Below are 12,255 nucleotides of genomic sequence, written 5' to 3' on the forward strand. Positions count from 1 at the left end.
TATCACACTTGTGTACTCGTCTTGCATATCGTAGGCCTTGAATTAGCAAGATTGCACATAAATCCCATCAATTCTGTACACTTCTGGCCAACATGTGGAGCTGCTGGTCACATCCTGCACCTTCAAAATTCCCTGGCTCTAGGTAGAAAGGTACACTACTACAATACAACATCATAAACTTTTGTTTTCTCACCAAATCTACTGGTACCGAATTCTAAATAATACTGAAGGTGTTTTCCACATGTTGACCTTTTCTGTATTAATCTTAAAATAATTTCAAGACGAAAATCAATGAATGATGATATTTCGGAATACGATAAAAATGTACAGAGAATGTATTGAAAGTGATATTATCATGCATAATTCAACGTATTGATAAGTAAAGTTGATATGAAAGCTTGCAAATTTCCCTAAAAGCATATCCAAAGTCATTATGAGAATCATTAACTCACACCGCACGAAAAGTAGGCATTTATTCCTGTATAAATGGCGATTTTTGCGCGCTGATAAATACATAGTCTGGCCAATTTAGATACTGAGTACAAGACTTACAGCTCTGTGCTGATTTAAGTACCCATAGGCACTAATGTCCTTGATATAAGTGCATTTTTTTCACGAAAGTCGTGTGTGTACTTATTTTTCTTTGATCCACTCACATTTTCCCCCTTTTTTTTTAACTAACTCTACGTGAGAGAAATAAATTTTATCTTTTACTTTTTACCTCAGAAAAAATCAATCAAAGCTATCACCAATTTATCAACATTTTCCGACATAACTTTTAGAAAATTATTCTTAGAATTTTTTCTGAAAATTTATCTTAAAGATGATATTTTGACCTTTAATTATATATTTTTTTAAAAATTTTGTCATCATTCCTCACAGAGATATGCTCGTTCGAAGTTAGCACTATCTTCTGAGCTTTGACAGCTCAATAACTCAGGTTTGTGTTGGTACAAAATTTTTTTTTTTTAAAAAACATACCTAGAGTTTTTGTAGTAATTTTGTTGTGCCATTTTAGGGTATTTGTAAATAGCAAAGGTAAAAAATAAAACGTTTCGGAGATGGAAGGATTTTTTGTAAGCGATTGAATGCAAAATTGTGCTGTTAAGGCGATGTGAGTAGTATCCAGAGATAACCCTCTCTTTTCAATGACAATACGTGTCGACGATTGGCCGATGACTGACGTTACGCGCCTGCGTGATCACCAGACGAAAGATTGCGCGCATTTAGGAAACGCCCAAATGTATGATTATTCTGCTAATTATGTGATTCCTCATGTCGTTATTCAAAACACGGAATCCCGAGATAATTTGTTGTCTGGGTTGGAGAAGAAATTGATAATAATTTAAGAAAGTCCTGAAAATAATCAGAAGGATTATTAATTGAAAAAAAAAAATTAATGAGGAAATGATGAGATGCTAGAAGAATGAGAAACTTGAATCGATGAATGAATCAGTTTGAAGCTGACCAAACTTTATAGGCAGCCTTTGAGAAGTCACAGAGATGCTGTGTGGTCCGGTCGTGACCGCGAACCTGTTATATCGAGCTAGATTGTATAAAGGCGAGGTGTTAGTTGTATGTCGAATTGTTGTTCAAGAAGTTTTTTAGAAATAAATTATTTATTTGCGATGAAATTTTTTTCACAGATATTCTTTGCATTGGTTTTATCATTAACTAAATGGATGACCTTTTTTTGGGAATATTTTACAAAACATTCAGTTAAAATCAAATAATCTTTCGAAACTGATTAAAAACGAGAGAAATTAAACTTTAAGATGCCCTTTGAGTTTTTAAAATCGATTCATAATTACAAGAGATATAATTTTTTAAAGATGTGAATTCTAATTGAATATTTTAATAAATTTTTAAAAATTCTCTCACCTTTATCATCGTATTTTTGAATTTTTTTAAGGCCACCAACACGTGATAACAAAATTTTATTATAGTGTTTTAAAAACGAGAGAATTAAAGCTATAAAATAAGCTATTTTTTACAAACATCAAATGATAATTATAAAAGATATGATTTTTTAAAGAAAAGAAAAGAGATTGAGGCTATCAGTGATGGAAAGAAATATTAAACTGCAGTTTTATCAACAATCAGCAATTCTTACTATTTTCTTTATGTAAGTAAGAGTGAGAGAATCTTTCCTACAAGAAAGTCAATATCAGTTAGTGACACATGTCGATGAAATCCGTGAGAAACTGGGTCTTACAGTGAAGTATCCCGAGGCATCGTGTAGGCGCAGCAGCACGACGCTATGGAATCGTGTTGATTTTGTATGCGCACTCTTGTTATAGGACAATGCCTGTGATTCTAGTGCATCTAACCATACTCATTCTTGCTACTAAAAATGTCAAAAAAAAATCAATTTTCAAGCTCAACAACACATTTCTTTTAATCGTAATGATTATTCGCTGCGCAATATATGACAGCGTACTGTGTATAAATATGAGAGTAAAGTACTAGAGTTACGTTGATAGTAAGGGAGTGGATTTCTTCCTTAGTACCCGAGGCACTGGCGATCTACATCGGTAGTGATCTACCGATCTCATCGGTATAAACTCGCACAGGTCGTGATCTGCCTTTAGGCAAAAGTGTGCAATCGTCCGGAAGAGAAATATAAAACGAGGTATGATCATTTAACATCGGAGATTATTATTACATTCTCTTCCTTCTACGTTATTTTCGTTCATTACATTACTCATTATTAATCATAATTATAATTATTATTCCCTCTTCCACTTTGTTTAAACAATCAAATATTTTTATTAATTTTTTTCACGATTAAGGAAATTATATTTTTTATCAATAACTAGAATAACTAGAGATATGGAATTTTAAAATTAAAAGTAAATATTGGCATTTTTTAAAAATTATTTTTCGTGTGTTTATCATTTTTTTTATTAACAAAAGAAAATTTATTAGACAATTCAGCAATAAATAGTGATGATTAATGACGTTTTAATAATTACTTGGCAACTTATTAGTCTGTAAGGAAATTTTATATCCAATCGTCACTGATATTATAAACGATTATTTCGTCTTGTTTTCATTTACATCATCCAGTGTTTTTGTATACGCCCGCGCATGCAAAAAAAAAAACAAATAAATAACTAAAATAAAAGTGATGCAAGGGAATTCAAGTACCGGTGGAACGACCCATGAGTATAAAAGATCGAAGAGGCGTCGAAGTTTGATCTCGCTCCAACGAAAAGAATCTCTCGGGCATTTAACTTGAGATTTTAAAACGTGATCCATCGATTTCAACGATTTTTATCGCTATCTTCTGCGAAAATTGTTTGACCGTGAATTTTTAAATTATATAGTTGAAAGGAACAAAATTGAAAATAAAAAGCTGTAAAATGAAGGAAGGGGTTAAAGGTGTCAATTATTCAATTTTAATTGAATAAAACATATTGGGGATGTTTTATGGCGGCTAATTTACAAGAATTTTTTTGATTTCTTTATTTATTAATAATTAAATATTTTGCCTGATGAGCGGTGAAAAAAAGGAATGAGAGGGATTGGAAAAAAAGGGAAGAGACTAAGAGAAAACAGAGTACAATAACGGTACTGGTTCTTAAACGCTACGTTATTCAGTCAAATGAAATCCTCGTGACCCTCTCAGGTCCCGTATTCTTCGCTTTATCCCTCTGTATAATTTTTCCCTTTCTTTTTAACTGTCTCTTATGTCTTGTTTCTTAAACTTTTTCTTTTTTCTCTCACTTTTTCTGTCTCTCATCTTTCACTTGCCTCATGGCATTACAATTGCTAATTTTTCACTGTGGTTGCAATGAGCTATTTCATTTTCGACCATCGTAAAAGCCAATTAATGACCTCGATGAATGACACTAAAGAAAATTTGTCTAATGAACAATTTTATTTCATGATACGCAAGCATTCTAAATTGAAAAATAGTTTTTTATTTATTTATTTTTTTTTTTAATTAATGATAAATAGTAAATAAATTTTTAACTAAAAAAGATTTGTTTTAAGTGTGCGTCGTCTGGCTGGCGTAATGCAGTTAAAGAAAGGGTTAATAAGACTTCATAAAAAAATATTTGAAGCAGTAAAAAATGAAGAATTCAATAAAAATTGACGATCACTCAAGCATATACCCGAAAATCAATAACTGAGAAAAATTAACACAAATCCCCAATTCCATAATTCATCCTCAGAAGCGTAGTCGTCGAGTTCGGAACATTCTGGCGTTGTTATAATATCAACATTATTACCACAGTCCAACCCTCGTACGGCTTGCGGCCACATTATGGGTGGCCACACTGTAATTTGGCAGCAATATAAAGCCGTTCGCGTCGCCTGAGCATGCGTGTAAGAGCATCGCGGGTGCGCATTTATACCGTCAGATATTTATGCGTGTGATTTTGCTGGTAAAGCACCTTCATAACAGCAATATAGTGTTCATCTTAAAACAGCAAATGCAAGTATTACCGTCTGAAAAATCCCTAAATTATACATAAGTAAACCACCTGATTTATGGTCGACGCTCTTCGTAATGATGATCATAATAATAACTAAATATTGTTATGGATCGGTTGTCTATACATTTTATTTATGTGCGCACATCTATTCTGTTAGGGAGAGGTGTCGTTAGACAGTCGTTTAGGTAATAAAAATTATTCGTAAAAGTACCAAGACTTTTATGGAGAAAGTTGCTTTGAGTCCCATCTAGTTGTAATTATTTCAGAATTTTTAAAAATTTATATCTCTATAAAAAATCGGCCGATTGAGTTGATGTATTGTTTATTTAAAAGCTCTGACTTTTTAGTTTTTAAAAAGCTCTAATAAAAGCTGATTATCATATGACTATGGTAGAGAAAATTATTTTATCTCTACTAAAACATCTGTGAAAAATTTTCAAAGCAAGGCCATCATTTCTTGATTTTGTAAGAGTTGCTCTTGAAGAAGAAGTGTAAAAAAAAGATTAAACTTGAGAATAATTCCGAAAAAGAATTAAAAAATCACCCAAGGGACGATTTAGCGGTAAATCATGTAGCCTTTTATGTTGTTGCCGACCAATGATATTTTCTCGAGTGCTGTCTTTTCTCTAGAGTGCAAGGAGTGAATGTATGCCGGACAAACTCATATGTGGACGAATGCGGATTGACGGGCCACCTTGTCGTTAAACGTCGCGTAACCGCATTACATGAGAGACTACGCGAGTCAAGGGTCTGGTTAATTTTTATTGGGCATAAATTTGCCAAAATATTCTTGGCCGACATGAATGGCCTGCAGTAACTCTGACTATTCGTTTGTTCATATTATTTTTTATCTTTTCATTTCAACATATTCAAATAATTCCCTTTTAAATATTTAACAAACGACAGATACATAAAAAAAAAATTGAAGTGCAAGAAAAAATGTAAATATCATTTAAAATGGGACATTATAATGTCTTGATTAAATTAAATATTTTTTTCATTATTTTTGCAAGCACAAAAAGGAAATTAAAAAAAGATTACGGCAGTTCTGTAGACAACTACCACCCGGTTGAGACACCGCGGTCTTATCTGCCGCAAGAATCAACGTGCAAGACTCGAGTATCGCCACGAGAAAACTGGAATCAAGTAATTTGAGAACACTCAGCTTTTGTCGTGTGCTTATTTGATCGTCTTATCTTGATATAACTGTCAATTTAAAAGCTTTTCCTGTTATTTATTTATTATTTTCAACTTTTTTAAATGTCTGCCACCGTCCAAATATTCGTTATCACTCTTCCTCGCCTTTTGAAAATTTTTATACACTGAAGGAAATTTATTGTTGCAGAAATATTTAATAATTGTTTATAATAAATACATTAAATAAAACCCATTATTAAGGTAGACTTTTTTAAATAATAAATAAATATATCAATCTCGATACACGTTGGTTAAAAAATAATGTAAATAAATTTAATAAAAGAAAAACAAGTCAAGAAGTGAATTTCAATTTTCATTTATTTTTCTCGTGAAAAAAATGAATTTCCTGCACATGTTTATTCAAACGTATTTATAAACACTAAATAATCTGAGATAAGACTGTTGAGTTCCAGTCAGATGAAGACGGTCGCGTAAAAATAAGTAAAGAAGGATATGACGTATAACACTAACGATGATGGTTGAGTTTAAAAAGTAAAGAGAGCCGGGTCCATGTTCAGTTAACGTTTTATCGGCGCCGATGGCGATAAAGTCCTTAAGGGGCGTCCCCTGCTCGTGTCGCTTATCGACGACGTAGGTCCCGACAGACGTATATCCCTCTACTCAGGCTTCTATGTACTTCATATTATGTATTCAAATATCTTAATAGCCGATGCACTTCATCGATCTCATATTTTTTCTTCCTCCTCTTACACCTCTTTTTATTTTGTTGCTATTTTAATCACTTCTTGCTTCTTTACTTTCCTCTTGCCACCTTCATTTTATATTACCACAGTTTGTTGTATTCGTATTTTTAAGTCATTTTACAAACAATTGGATATAATTTTATTGATAAAAAATAGGTATAATAGTGTATTAAATAAATAATGACCTCCCTTGAAGATTATCTGAAAAAGAAACGTAACTTAATAAGAAAAATAAATAACATAAAATGTTAGACTTAAATTTTTATGTAAAGATAGTAAGAATTAGCATGAAAACAAGCGTCTGGTGGACATATGGCTGGAAATTTACTTAAGAACTTACCGGGATTACAGTACCTGTTTATTATACCAGTTGACTAGTAGAGCCAATGTGTTACATATGGAACACACTTGGTCAAGTTCTGAGTCTGGTAATCGTCGTACCTGCACCTGCATTAATGAAGCCAAAATCTCCTAACAGCTCTCATCCTCTTGTTCAACTGTAAAATCATTTGCCACCAGGCACATCTTGGTCTTCCATAAACAACATTGCATCAGAAATAAATAATCCAAGTAATCAGTTTTGAAAATATTTTATTAGATTAACTTGCGATAGATAAGAACTGATTACGATGATGATTCAAGAGAAATTGATGGTATCTGAGAAGAAAGTTTACGTCACTTGATGATTTATCTACATCTGGTGTTATCAATTGTCACACGTACTAGCCATATGGACGTACAATAACTCTTGATGGTGAAGTTTATACTTGGGACACGTTTTCTGTAAGTTCAAGGAATTGTTGGGTACTTATCGTCGTTTTACATCATTTGCATTTTTCATGCATGCATTCAGAGGAGAGTGGAATTATTTAAACAATGGTTTTGTCATGTCAGCTAGTGGGAAAATTGGCTTTATCAACCTTTTTTTATTATGAAATCTAATAAACTTGATTTAAAACTACTTACGTGCTCTATAACAATAATAAAGAGCTTCTTACATATTAGAATGACTTAATTAAATTTACTATTGAATTATTTTCAGTCTTAGATTTATAGATTGAAGAATAATAAGTGGTTTATTGATTAAATGTAATCAATTCTAAAAGTCAATCTTCGATTTGAAGCTAAGCTGGTTTTCAACATTCTGAAGTAAAACATGACTGATTTGAAAGCTCGAATTCATTGAAAATCAAAGAAAAAAATATTTCTGTGACACTTTTTCAATTTTTTTCCTATTAAAAACCCCATTGAGTTGATATTAAAAGCATCTTGATAAATATCTTCCTGTTAAAAATTCTCTTCTTACTTACTTTGTCTCCATATTTTTTCATCGAAGTATCTTCTTTATACTCAATACACCCCTATAGCACCAAGCGATATAACGAATATATTCTGATGTCTCAAAAAAATCGATCATTCTTCCTGCTCCTATTCTCTAGCTTCTATTCAAAAATTCACTTGCAGTTCTGCTGTCAATCGATTGTCTAGTGTCTCTTAGGAGTTTCAAATAACGTCGATCAATACTTCCTAGTCATTGTGTTGAGGAAAGTGACATTGATATTTACCTGAGAATTTAAGAACGAGCTGAATGACCAGAGGAAAATCCCGACAGTATTTTGGGAAAGTTTGAAATGTTCGGTCAATTGTTGGTAGTTGTATGAGAACGAGAGGTCATTAAGGTTCAAGCGTTGGTCAGCAGAGTAATAAAGAACCTGTAATACCATACTATGCCACCAGCAACCCGCATTAGACTTGACATGGAAAAATTGGAAAACACTGTATTGAAAAAAGGATCATAGCATGATGTTCTATTTAGTTGGTCCTAAATAGCTTTTCAAAAGGTGAGAATCATTAAGATAACTACTTATACTGTTGGTCGTTGGGTTTAAATGGTCATGAATACCTTAGAATCAGTCTTTGACAATGAGTGTGGTTCATGGAAGATAATTAGCTGATTTATAATACTATCTTTCTCGATATAAATTTTTGATGGTTAACTAGTTTTACTTTTCATTACAGTAGTTTAGCTAGATGATCTAAATTCAACAAGATTATTAAATAACACATTTATCTTTACTATCTAGTTCTATTTAACAATATTTTACTCCTGTTGTAAGTAGGAAACTGTGTAACGTTTCTAGAACCCGACAATGAAACCATTTTTTCCTAAAAATTTCTGCCTTATCAAAGCAAAGTTTTTATTCTAGTCTCTAAGAACCAAGTCATCATTAATCAACATATAAAAAACTCGTAATAGTAATATTATTAAATGACTTTTAATAATATTTCAAAATATTTTATAGTTACAGAAATTATTTGAGTGAGTAAAACAAAAATTATTTGCATCAAGAAATTACCAATATCCCTAAACATTTGCCATTACCATGAAAAGACGTATACATTCGTTAGCTCAGAAAGAGTCTATTAGCTATTATTTTTCTATATTCGCCCTAAATGCATAATTCTTGTAGAAAGACTATGAATAGCTTTCGTCTGGTACCTGTAGGTCTTAGTAATTGACGAATATAACAAGAATAGTCCAGCATCTACACTTAGTTGTTGTTATATTCATGCTATACCTCACGATTCTCCAAGCGTTGAATATGCAAAAGCTATGGCAAAACCACTTGTTGGAATTTCCCCTAAGCTATCTTAAGGTCTGTAGTTGTATCGGGGTTGAAACTCTCAACTACCCCAATAAATGTTCCTCAACGTTTTCCCTTGGCCTCTTTGTTTAGTGAGACTACCATCAGGTTACTATAGTGCATTATATTATTGTGCTATGACTATAACAACATCCAGTTCTCACGGCAGCCCTCACGGGAAACAGACACAGCAATTATGTGTATAGATTGTACCCAAGTGTGGTATCGTGTGACCAAAGTCACATTCGAACTTGTTTCTATGTAGATAGAGAGGAGTGATGAAGTGAAATTTCACTTTCAGAGTCAATATTTGGAGTTTAAAGTAAAATATGAAAGATTTTGATCGCTTCTACTCTTCCATAAATTCTCCAAAAGATTTTAGCCATCATTTTCTCATGAACTCGAGCATCAATAAATATTTACCAATTTTTACAGTCTTCTGTGATATTTAATCAAATTAAAACAAGAGTCGAAAATACTTTTAAACACTTTTTCGTAAAGCTTTTTTTCTAAAAAAAAAAAACTTCAACCTTCGAAACAATTTTCCTTTCCAATACAAAGAAAAAAATATTTCAACATTATCTTTAATTCAGCTTTTTATCTCTCCTTTATTTCTAGAAATCATATTTCCTATATTATATTCGATCTGTAGTGGTTCTTATCTCACTACTCTGAATCTTCGATCGGAATCGATAATCCTTAGATCTCGAGTTCACGACCTGAATAATAACACAATATATATTTGTGTAATATAGTGAAGCAGTGCAGTGCAGTGGCCAGGAGATGAATATCTCAGATTCTACCTTTTCTTGCATTATGTTATCTACCGATATATACATTATATACTACATACTTTATAAGTATATATATATGTATTTAAATTTTTTCACTGGCTCAGTGTGCATGCGCTTGTTTCCAGAGGAATCCCTTGGGGTCAAATCAGATACGATGCATTGTAAGCCCCTCACTAAAATAATATATATGAGTATATTATTTAGTAAGAGCTGCACTGCTTGCATCAAATACTCATTCGGGAATACCTTTACTTCATTGAGCTCAGAAAATTTGACTTGATTGGACCATTTACGATTTATTTCTTCTGATGCTTCATACAAGCCAACTCCAAACTATCATTTTCTCTGCCTAATTAAATATACTTTTTTTTTGTAACATTAGGCCTTCTAATTTTTTGATTTTATCATACACATTAAAAATGAGTTGCTGGTACTTTTTTTTTTTTAATGAAGAGTTCTTTAAAATTGGAGATTAATAATTCAAGCTGTAGAACTTCTGGTGTAATTCTTCAATACTTTATCAATGAATATTTTATTGTTGATAGTAGTTGATAATTAAGGCTGTTCAGGGTTTCTATGACAGCTAAGTGAGCAACTTTTGAATTTAAAGGTATAGCACTGAGTCGATATTATGAAAAATGGTCAGAAAGATTTGATTATTTCACTGACAAACTCGTCGATAACGACACGACAAGCAACAAGTTTGGTGCATGTCCTTATAAACGTCATGGCGATATGCAGGATAAACCGGTGCTGTTATTCCAAGACACCCCATATTTTTACTTGTGCCCCCCTGGGCGCGTGATCGTGCGAGTTACGTCGCAGTGTACGCGATGCTTTCTGCGATTCATGACGCGAATGGCGCCGACCCCGCGCCCACGATTTATCGTCATACCACGAAACACTTTACCCCTTACCATCAAACATATTCTTTTCTTCTTTATATTATTCATGTTATTTTCTCTCCAAGTCCTACTCACGCATGTGTATATTGTATATTGTATAATTCGGTGACACGGGAATCGGATAAGTCTGACATATCTGCCGCCATGAGATCGATGGACGTCCTCGATTTCTTCGACCTGCTGGACCCTCCGAGAGATCATTGTGCAACAAGATATGTTCAATATCTTTCTTTTTACTTCACGAATGTATTCGTTTCTTTTCTTCAGTATTTTGCACAGCTTCACATTGCCCTGATTATTATATTAATTCCTTTTTTTAAATTCGTACAACATTATTGAATTTTTATCATTCATCAAGTTCTAGTGGTTAGTAACGTATCATTAGAATTTTTGAAGAAAATGGCCAAATTTCAATTTGACTTTAAATAAAATCAATGTTTAAAGTAATAAATAGTCTAATAACTAGTACTAGACATACCAATTGTCAGTAAGTAAGACTAATTTATCACCAACCTTGTTAAATTGAGAACAAAGTAAAGTTTGAGATCCAAGTCATTACCTGAAGCAAATTTTAGGTCGCTTAACTTGCATTAACATAATGAGCCCGAGTAAGCAAGGTTCAGCTACCTGTATGGCTCTTAGGAGTCAAAAGAGTCTAGTTGGCATATCTTAGTGTTAATTATGTTACGACTATTTATTTTTGGAAATTCTCAAGGAATTTGAATAGATTTACTGCCACTGTAATTACGCATTAAAGAATGCTTATTTACATTGTATTCAACAATTCAATTGCTACTTTTTCGATGAGTTTCAATAGAGTCTAGAGTATATATAATCTTCAGTCTATTTTTCTGAGAAGTTAAGGTGTTTATGGTGTACTTGTGTATTTCCAAAAAAAATTTATTTAGTCATTGATGTAAATTATGATGATAGCTTGACATGTCACTTTGGTAAGACGATAATTCAATTGTTTTTGTGTCAAGTCATTGGAAAGACAGTAAGTAATAAAGTACTGGTAAAAAATTGAATTGAGAAAAGAAAGTGTTGGTAAATAAATATTTAGCAAATGTGCAGTTCCTTTTGAAATAAACCAATGAAGTTGACGGATGTATTCGATGCATTTCAAACAGTATTTTGATGTTTAAATAATTTTCGTTGTGTTTATAATAACTGTTGAAACTAGGCTGTGAAGTGGACAGTCATTTCCTCTACACCACCTTACATTGCTGCACCCCTGTAATGCTGTTGCTTCCGGGTGAGTGTTAACATAGAATGAGTGCATGTAAGGATACACTTAAAGTGTTCTGTATAAAGTCTATTATAAATTGTACTGTAAAAACCCTAGGGGATAACTCGTGTGTGTTGGAATTAAGTATATCTTATCCAAATTCTCTCAGCCGTAACCCACACGTGATATGATTATGGTCAGTTCCGTAGCAGGTGATCTACTTCCTGAAAACAAAACAAAACTGAGTTTTGTGGTTATTATTAACCGTAGGGAAAATTGTTTTTTAATTATTTAAATATTTCTTTAACGAATTATATATGTTTTTCTAGAGCTTATG

General features: G+C 32.5%; 2 long non-coding RNA genes across 3 annotated transcripts in view; both read right to left on the reverse strand.

Moving 5' to 3' along the window:
- Positions 1-5,995: 5,995 nt before the first annotated feature.
- On the reverse strand, positions 5,996-9,841 carry LOC118075145 (uncharacterized). 2 transcript variants are annotated; one of them, XR_004691275.1, is made up of 3 exons: positions 7,657-9,841; positions 6,701-7,127; positions 5,996-6,547 (listed from the first exon to the last, which is right to left on the reverse strand). It is a non-coding gene; the product is annotated as an uncharacterized lncRNA (long non-coding RNA). The 2 variants fall into 2 exon arrangements; XR_004691274.1 differs by having other exon boundaries at positions 6,687-7,127.
- Positions 9,842-10,275: 434 nt separating this feature from the next.
- Positions 10,276-12,255, reverse strand: part of LOC118075147 (uncharacterized) — a 31,986-nt gene continuing 30,006 nt past the window's right edge. The window contains exon 3 of the long non-coding RNA XR_004691276.1: positions 10,276-12,142. This is a non-coding gene — a long non-coding RNA (uncharacterized lncRNA). The remainder of the gene's footprint in view (positions 12,143-12,255) is intronic.

This window comes from Chelonus insularis, unplaced genomic scaffold (assembly GCF_013357705.1).
Source record: "Chelonus insularis isolate UGA/USDA-ARS -01 unplaced genomic scaffold, ASM1335770v1 contig_146_pilon, whole genome shotgun sequence".
NCBI classification, from domain to species: Eukaryota; Metazoa; Arthropoda; class Insecta; order Hymenoptera; family Braconidae; genus Chelonus; species Chelonus insularis.